Genomic DNA, 10,397 nt, shown 5'->3' with positions numbered 1-10,397 from the left:
GACTTGTGGACTGTTCAACTGCAACACCCGCTGACTGCAATGATAGAGCTTGGAATAGCCAGGACAATTTTTAATACAACTCCGACTGGATTCGTCTGAAAGAAGAAAGTCATATACACCTAGGATGCCTCGGGGGTGAGTAAAACACAGCCTAATTTTAATTTTTGGGTGAACTAACCCTTTAATCACATCGAAAATAAATGTTTTTGTTTATATAATATATGCGTGTGTACTGTGTATATTTAGTATGTATATATAAATACACAAACATACATATATATTTAAAAAATATTTACATGCATATATATATTTATATTCATATATAATTTATATTATAAATAAATATACATATTTCATATATGTAAACAAATCATATTTTTCTTAAATATATACATGCATGTGTGTGTATTTATATATACATAATAAATATACACAGTACACGCATATTTTTATATAATATTTTAAATGTATGCATTTAGCAGACGCTTTTATCCAAAGCAACTTACAGTGCAGCCAGGCTATACATTTTTTATCAGTATGTGTGTTCCCTGGGAATTGAACCCACGACCTTTGCGCTGCTAACACAATGCTCTACCACTGAGCCACAGGAGCATATATTATATTTAAAAAAAATTTATTTTGGATGCGATTAATCATTTGATAGCACTAATTTTCATAAAATAATTGAAAGAAATCTAAAATAGGTTTCACTTTCTCTATGCAAAATATAATTTCTTATTTTTTATTATTTTTCTCTTGTATTTGGGGTGAAATATGACATTCACTTATTCAGACATTCGTGTAGTTTCATCTAGTCTAAAGCTGATCATAATCCACGTCTAGACTGTTTTTGTCCTGCTGTAGACAATTTATATCAAATATACAGTTTATACAGGGCATTTGCAGCACAGTGATGTATTAAAATCCTGGTGCAATAACTTTATATTCCCCAGAGTGGAAGATCACGATGACCTCATGCACATATTTGCAGAGCAGATCACGCCACTGGTGGAGTCCCATGGGCCGTACTTCCTGTCTGAGCTCATCGAGGCTCAAGACGAGGAGAACCATGCAGCTGTCTGTGAAGTTAGTCAGGTTTTGTTTACAACTGAGAGATTAAAAATTAATGTGGATAATCAAGCTTAGAAAATTTGGTTCTGAAAAAAATACATTTTCCCTATGTGCACAAATAAAAAAAACACAAATATGACCTCTTTAAATACACTGCCCTGTATCATGTTTGAGAAATGAAATCCTATACTATACTACACTATACTATACTATATACATTTTGGAGTGATGATTTCAAAAATGGTGTCTGTTTGCTCGAGCATGTCACACTTTCTCACAAAATATGATGCATTTCGTAGCATTTTTGCTTTCTTATTTACGTGATGTACATGTACATGATGGAAAGTTTTTGATCTTGTTGAACTCAGCATCATCAAATTATTATTAATATTATGGCTTTTTGTAAATCAGCAGAATGTTTTTCTCTTAAACAAGAAAATGGAAAGCAACACGGGAATTTTGCATGCTTTTTGCTTCTCAGATTTATCTCTTGAAAAAAAGAGTACACTAACCTCTTAAGTTCACGGACTCTTTATGCAAAGTGGGGCAGAAATTGTGTTAGTTTGTGTTTTCTCAGGAATGACAGGACAACAGATCGCCCCACTCTCTCCCCTGCGGCGCATACTGACATGTGTTCATGCGACATATGGCAGATGAGAGCTCATGCCCTGCCAAGACATACTCACACTGAACATATTGTGTCCAGACATCTGTAGCAGTTTTGCCTTTTGTCTGAATTGCCCAACTGTACTACATTGCCCAGGAGGATTACAAAAAAAAAATTTCCAGAGAAAATTCATAAATTATTACAGAGGTGTTGTTTTTCTAGGTCTCTAACTCAGTTTTTATGAGAGTTTTAAATTATATATGGGTGAATCTCATGAAATCTGTCATGAGCATGTCTATATTTCACCCCAAAATCAAACAGAAATAGGAATTAATTATATTTTTGAAGAAAAAGTAGACTATTTTTAGAACCATTAAGATGTAGCATTTTTTTCCATCACAATTTTACCCCAAATTATGATTAGACAGCTCTGCATCTTGAAAACAAAATCTGCTGATTTACAGAAAAAGCCTAATAATACCCAATTTGATGATGCTAAGTTCAAAAATACCATTAAAACTTTCCATCCCGTACAGTTTTTTCACAAAATACGAATTCAGATCTTTTTACATTTTGAATCAAAAAATGTATAAACTTTAATGCATTTAACAAAATAACTAAAGCAGTCAAATGTGAAAAGCTTACATGTGTTCATGGGACATATGGCAGATGAGAGCTCATGCCCTGCCAAGACATACTCACACTGAACATATTGTGTCCAGACATCTGTAGCAGTTTTGCCTTTTGTCTGAATTGCCCAACTGTACTACATTGCCCAGGAGGATTACAAAAAAAAAATTTCCAGAGAAAATTCATAAATTATTACAGAGGTGTTGTTTTTCTAGGTCTCTAACTCAGTTTTTATGAGAGTTTTAAATTATATATGGGTGAATCTCATGAAATCTGTCATGAGCATGTCTATATTTCACCCCAAAATCAAACAGAAATAGGAATTAATTATATTTTTGAAGAAAAAGTAGACTATTTTTAGAACCATTAAGATGTAGCATTTTTTTCCATCACAATTTTACCCCAAATTATGATTAGACAGCTCTGCATCTTGAAAACAAAATCTGCTGATTTACAGAAAAAGCCTAATAATACCCAATTTGATGATGCTAAGTTCAAAAATACCATTAAAACTTTCCATCCCGTACAGTTTTTTCACAAAATACGAATTCAGATCTTTTTACATTTTGAATCAAAAAATGTATAAACTTTAATGCATTTAACAAAATAACTAAAGCAGTCAAATGTGAAAAGTTTCAATTTTAATGACAAAACTAAGTATTCATAACTTATTAACAATTTGCAAAGGAGTGGAAAAAGGGGAAATCAGAATTAGGCTTAAAATAAAGTCTTGAGATTCATTCATACATGTGAAAATAGGCTTAGAATTGAACAAATACTTGTAATTGGCACAGAGGAAGACAGGAATCATGTCTTTGTGACAGTTTTTCTGGTGATTAAGTGAGAATACAAGACAGCTTCACCTTACAAATGGTTGTCGAAAGCAAAAATGCTACGAAATGCATCATATTTTGTTAGAAAATGTGATGAAACAGGCACTATTCTTAGAATCAGCATCCCAAAATGAGTAATAAAGAAGTATTGGATCTCATCCAGCAAATATGATGCAGGGTGTTGTTACCATAGAATTATAAATATCTCATTATTTTTATTGTAGTGCAAAAAAAATGCAATATTATTCCGATTAAAGTGTTAATGTATGTGTGTTTATGCGTACTTACACAGAATGAAGGAGCTGTCGTTGGCTTTGTCAGTGTGAGTGGTCACATGGATTTGAAGCTATTCAATAAGTGGTTTGAACTTGAAGAATTTGAAGGATTGAGAAAGACAAATCCAGCTCATCAAGAGGAAAAACCAGAGGAACCACATCCACTGGGGGAGGAAAATAATATCTTTGATGCCCAGCAATATGATGAAGCCAAATAACCTGTGGAAGTGAGTTTCAAAAGACACATTCAGAATATTTAATGCTGCTCTTTATGGATATTTTTTTAATTAATTTCCAAATAAACTTTACAGGGTGAACTGATGACAGAGGAGGAGAGTGGAGATGAGCCTACTGACATATCTGCAGGTCAGAGCTAAACATCATCTTTGAGACGCTTTTGCATTTGAATACCAGTTACTATTTTTGAGAATCCTTGTGATTCATGCCAAGTAACTTATTTTTGAATTGCTTATTTTTGTTTCTCTAACTAGCCAGAGTGTTTTGAGACATGCATCAGGACTCTGAATCAGACGGGCCACCTAATGCATTCTGCACCAAGCTCTTCACAATGGAAAAGAAGTTTGAAATGAGGTGAGGACTTCTTGGACCAGGAAGTAACCATATTAGCAACCATCAGAACAGCCAACAGTTCAGAGAGAGAGTGGATAATTGTCATGAAAATCTCAATTATGACTGTTTTTGGTTCAAGAAACCATGACTTTAGTGGGATGATGCTATGAAAGTGTAAAATATGGCTCCTCTGAAGTACTATCAGAACTTGTACTGGTTAAATTAATTTTGGTTAAAGGAAAACCGTCTGGCCGAGCTCCAGTGGCTTTCAGTGAGGAGCTGTTGTAAAAATCAGTCTGAGTGTTATTTGGCTCCTGCTGAGCTGGTCTGTGTGCCACCTTATTGGCCAGCTGTTGTGGAATATGGAGGCCTGTCGCTCCCCACAGAGCATGAACATGTAATTAATGAGTAGAATGCTTAAAGTGACAGCGAGACCAACTAAACCACACTCTCTTTTTAGTGCCCAACATGGCAGCCTTTCTCAATGCTCCTGCAGGACAGATGATGCTCATAAGCTTTCATTTCTTTTGTCATCTTCTTTCCTCAAAGATCAGCTGATTTCCTGCCGTACCTGTTTAAATTGTTCCAGGTAATTACATCAATTTATGGAATCCAGAAATCACCCAAATATGTAACACAAATACGTATTAATTCACCCAAAAATGAAAATGATCATCACTTACTCACTCTCATGTTGCTCTGTGGCTTTCTTTTCTATGTATGCTATATTTCAAGTCTTGTGACGTCTGTGTAAGAAACAGACAAATATTGTAATTATTAATATTACGTTTTTGTCTTATTTGGAAAACAGCAGAGTGACATTCTTCAAAATATATCCTTCTGTGTACTGTGGAAGAAAAAAGTCATACGTCTTTAAGACAAGAGTACACTACCTTTGAAAAGTTTGGGGTCACTCGGATGTTTTTTTTAAATAAATTGATACTTTTATCAAGCAAAGATGCATTAAATTGATCAAAAGTTACAGAAAAACATTTATAATGTTACAAAAGATTTCAAATAAATGCTGTTCTTTTGAACGTTCTTTTCATCAAAGAATCCTGAAAAAATATTGGTTTCCACTAAAATATGAAGCAGCACAACTGTTTTCAACATTAATAATAATCAGAAATGTTTCCTGAGCAACAAATCAGCATATTAGAATGATTTCTGAAGGATCATGTGACACTGAAGACTGGAGTAATGATGCTGAAAATTCAGCTTTGATCACAGCAATAAATTACACTTTAAAATATATTCAAATAGAAAACAGTTATTTTACATTCTATTAATATTTCACAATATTACTGTTTTCTACTCTATGTTTGATCAAATAAATGCAGCCTTGGTGAGCAGAAGAGACTTCTTTCAAAAACATACAAATATCTTACCACTACCAAACTTTTAAAAGGTAGAGCAAATGACAGAATTTTCATTCTCGAGTGAACAGTCTCTTCAAGCCCAGTTGCATTTTGTGTCCTGTTTTACATAAACATAAATTTGACATAAATTGTTATGGTGTTCCACAGGATCGGGATTTCTGTGTGATCTCTGTACCTAAACTGACTCCAGAGTTCCCGCTGCTGCAGTCGTTCATCCGAGTCGCTCCTCGGGACACCAGCACCTGCTCGCAGGAACTCTACCTGTGTCACCGGTGGGGATTGATCAGGTACACGCACACTCTGAATCATCTAAATGAGCGGAAAAAGAAACCCCTTTCTGAATCAATAGTTCCTATTCTAGTACTTGAATTGTATAATAAAGCATGATTGAAACCACAATACAATCAAAGAACAATATTCTGACCTTGATAGTATTTGTGAGCGTATAAAGCCGGATTCAAAAGATGATCTAGTGAAGATAAATCAATTATTCCATCTTCTAATGTATTTGACCTCATGTTTCTAGGAATCGAGTTGATTTTTCTCCATAATATCTTGTGGCAACATTTGGATTTTTGTTTCCAACACCCTGGATTTATGTTTCAAACTAATTTTTTTTTTTTTTGTCCATCAGAACATTGGAGGTGCGAGTGGCGGTGTCGTCTGATATCCCAGCAGTCCAGAGTTTCAGAGTCTCAGTCAGCGGGAGTCCATCAGTGAAGATCTGGATCTGTTCCTACAGGCCCGAAAAGACCCGGTCTGTCACCAACCACACACTAGACCGTCTCAGACCCACGACAGGCCAGTGTTTGTGATGTCTGAACATTGTCTCTCATTCTCAGGATGGAACTGCTCTTCAGGCATTTGTGGCTCAGGTCGAGAGGCGAGTTGTTGGTTTGATAATCATCAGAGATGAAGAGGTACGTTTTTAATAATGTGTCATGGTGTGTCATTGCTGTTTCTTACCATAAATAAATGCAACGCATTTTGTGCTCCCAGGACATTGAGTTGATCCGAGTCAACTTTGACGTCGAGAGGTTAATGTACTTCAGCCATCATCAGCGATAGGAACACGGTCGACTGTGTCACTTTTTCCTCAACCCTGTTTCCCTTCATCACACCAAATATATCTTTAGGGAGGTGCTGTGCTTGGCACACAAGTCCTGCCTCTATTACCTCCTTCACCCACCCCATTACAGCCACAAGGTGGGCAAAAGTCACTTTTTCTCCTGTAAAAAAAGACGACAGTAATCTCACACTGCAAAAAAATTATCTTACTCAATACTTTTGTCTTGTTTTCCAGTACAAATATCTAAACATTTTTAAAGATTTACTTGAGAAACAAAACAGCATAAGATATTTAGTCCTATTTTCTGAAATAATTATCAAAATTAAGTGAGGTTTTGCTTAAAACAAGAACATCTGCCAAAGGGGTAATAAAATAATCTTGTTTTTCCTTTGAATTACGTTTCTTTTTCTGACCCCATTGGCAGCTATTTGTTCTAGTGTTAAGCATCAACTCACTTATTTTTGTTACATTTTTCAGAAAACAAGACGTAATATCTTATGAAATTTTGCTACTCAAGTAAATCTTCATTAAAGAATGTTTAGATATTTGTCCTGGAAAACATTATTTTTTGCAGTGCAGTGAGTGTCCTTCTTTTAGGTTGATGAAAAGCTATAAATTAAACTGAATATAAAATTTTATTTAATATATAGTACCGTTCAAAGTTTTGGAATAATTCTGATTTTTTAAAAAGTGTCTTATGTTCAGCAAAGCTGCATTAATTTTATCACAAATAGTAAAAACTGTAAAAACAGTAATATTGTGAAATATTATTACAAAAATTATTAAAGTATTTTCACAAATATTATTAATGGCTGCTGAAAATTCAACTTTGCCATCACATGAATAAATTACATGTAAAAATCGATCTTTTTTTATTTTAAATTGTAATAATATTTAACAATATTACTGATTTTAAAAAAATTTTATCAAATAAATGCAGCCTTATCGAGCATTCGAGACTTCTTTCAAACTCATTAAAAATCACGATTATTCCTTTTATTAATTGTTCTATTAAACTTTTGACTGGTAGTGTAATTTGTAACAAAAACATTTTTTGTGGACAGACGTGTACAGAATGTCACCAGTATTCCGCCAAAATAAAAACTTGAGGATTTGAACGTTTAAAAGTGAAGAATTTAAGATAGAAATATTAGTATTGTAACTTGTAGTGTAAAATCTAATTATTATAATTATCAAATGTACATTTTTTATTTTAAAAGGCAACTGTAATTTACAACAATTATATATTTATATCTTCATTTTTATAATTAGTTAAAATTATTAATAATAATCATAATCATAATAATAATAATAATAATAATAATAAGCCCTATATATGGGTAGCCCTGTACATAAATCATTTAAAAATAAAAACAAAATAAAAATCTAAAAACAAACTGAAAAAGTATCTGTCATGTGACCATTAACCAACATCAGAGAACAATTATCATGTGAATGTCTCATAATATTATTAAAATATTAACTTAACATCTCAGGGGTGCTTCAAGTAAATATTTTACATCAGAAGTCTTGATTTCTGGTTTAGGGCTTGACAAGCATTTCTTCATTTGTCCTTCTTTGCTCTCAGAATTTCAGTCTTCACTCTCTGACAATGGTGTTGAAATTCATGGTGCCGGTGAGCCCGAGACGACAGATCATCTACCCCGCTGGAGGAGCTGGGCATCAATGCACCGTCCCAGCAGATCACCAAACAACAGGTCAGAACAAAACCAGCTTCCTGAAATAGTAACAAAGACTGCAATCAAATACTGCAACAACAAAAGTAACTGTAGTGTTATTTGTATACAAAACCAATAGTTTAAGGTGCTTCAAGTAAATATTTTACATCAGAAGTCTTGATTTCTGGTTTAGGGCTTGACAAGCATTTCTTCATTTGTCCTTCTTTGCTCTCAGAATTTCAGTCTTCACTCTCTGACAATGGTGTTGAAATTCATGGTGCCGGTGAGCCCGAGACGACAGATCATCTACCCCGCTGGAGGAGCTGGGCATCAATGCACCGTCCCAGCAGATCACCAAACAACAGGTCAGAACAAAACCAGCTTCCTGAAATAGTAACATAAAGACTGCAATCAAATACTGCAACATCAAAAGTAACTGTAGTGTTATTTGTATACAAAACCAATAGTTTAATCTATTCCATACAACTCAACAGCACAATGCTAGAGGAATCTGTAGCACAAACACTTTTGGACACTGAAGTGTACTACTTAGGGCTATGGCTTTGTTTAAATCACTTACCCCAAGTTTGAGCACGCGATGCATGCTTTAGTGATCACATCGAGTAGAAAATTATGCCACAAGAGGGTGCTGTGCGGTAAATGAATGTGCCATCACTCGTGTAACTTGTGACACACTTGCAACTCTCCATCCCTAAACTGTCAATGGACAGCATGACATCTTTGTTTCCCCCACTTATGTTAATCAATAATTAATGCCGTAGCTGTCTGCATTATTCCACTCGTTACACGTTTTGCGCATCAGTATCGTTAGCCGTACGTGAAGCAGATCACAGGGCCGTTGTTGCCTGAGGTTATTGAATGTCTAGTTGTAAAGAAACAGATGGATGGATGGTGGCAGATGGCGGTGAATGTTTACGCTGGTTTCTAACAGGTAAAGCAGCAGCATTCTTATCCAGCCATCATCAGAACAACCAACATCTGCTGCAGATGTGTGTGTGTGTGTGTGTGTGTGTGTGTGTGTGTGTGAGTGTGTTTACTCCTGAGTGAGATACCACACACCCAATAGCCAGAGGGGGGATGTCACGTCACACAATGTTTCTTCATCAATACAATCTAAACGGGCTAAATTAATCATGAGGTGTTATGAAAGCATCACATTCAGCCCACATGATTTCACAGTTTTCTTCAATAAAACGCATCAGGAGAGCATGGATAGTGTGTTTGAGGCAGTGGCAGTTTACAAACACGGGTCTATAAAAGCTTGTAGGTGGTTTAGGCAGCATTTTAAGGTATGTTCACAACATGATTGGCTAACCCTAACCCTAACCCAAATACTAAAGTAGCATCATATGTATCATTCATAGAGATTGATTATTCATGCACTGCTATGAATAATCAATCCAAGATGGCAGATGACATTATTGAAATCTAATTAAATATTTATATTTAACCAATATAAATATTTGTGAAACCCAGTATTTGTGTTTTTATTTTCACATTATTAGCTTATTAACTAATTTTTGTGTACTTCTGCATGGAAAACTTTTTCTGAAGGATCATGTGACTGGAGTAATTCTGCTGAAATTTCAGCTTTGCCTCACAAGAATAAATTACATTTTAGAATATATTTAAATAGAAAACAGTTATCTTATTATCTTCTTAATGATATTTCACAAAATTTGTGTATTTCTGATCAAATAAATGCAGCCTTGGTAAATATAAGAGTCTTATCACAGCGAGTCTTCCAGGTCCTGAAGCAGCAAAACAGCCCCAGACCATCACACTACCACCACATATTTTACTGTTGGTATGATGTTCTTTTTCTGAAATGCAGTGTTACAAAAAAAAATTATTTTTATTTTTTTAAATGTATTATTATTATTTTTTTTTTAAACAGTTTGTGTGTTACAATATACATAAAGCTTGGGTTCGGTAATATTTTTCACAATGTTTTGAAAAGAAGACTCTTATATTTACCAAGGCATACACTTTTTCACACCACTGTATATAGGTGGGAAAGTAAATGTATTTATTTTTACAGTGAATTTCTGACAACCATAGCTGGCCGTTTTTTACCGTAAATTTAACAGGACATTTTTACAGTGGATATATGACAATTAAGTCACCACTTGAAGTCCAGTGTAAAGTCTGGTTTCTGAAGCAAAACCAGTTGAAACCACTGCCCATTTTAGGCAGTACAAGGTGCTCATTAGGTTTGGAACAGAGCTGCTGTGTCATATGAAGCTTGTGTGTGTGTGTGTGT

At 34.6% G+C, this 10,397-nt stretch overlaps 1 pseudogene; it reads left to right on the top strand.

Moving 5' to 3' along the window:
• LOC107669413 (cilia- and flagella-associated protein 61-like) overlaps positions 1-10,397 on the top strand; it is a 40,638-nt pseudogene that overhangs the window by 6,213 nt on the left and 24,028 nt on the right.

This window comes from Sinocyclocheilus anshuiensis, unplaced genomic scaffold, assembly GCF_001515605.1.
Source record: "Sinocyclocheilus anshuiensis isolate Anshui unplaced genomic scaffold, SAMN03320099.WGS_v1.1 scaffold96, whole genome shotgun sequence".
Classification (NCBI taxonomy): Eukaryota; Metazoa; Chordata; class Actinopteri; order Cypriniformes; family Cyprinidae; genus Sinocyclocheilus; species Sinocyclocheilus anshuiensis.
Note: the sequence above shows the minus strand (reverse complement) of the source record. Positions and strands in the feature narration are given on the sequence as shown.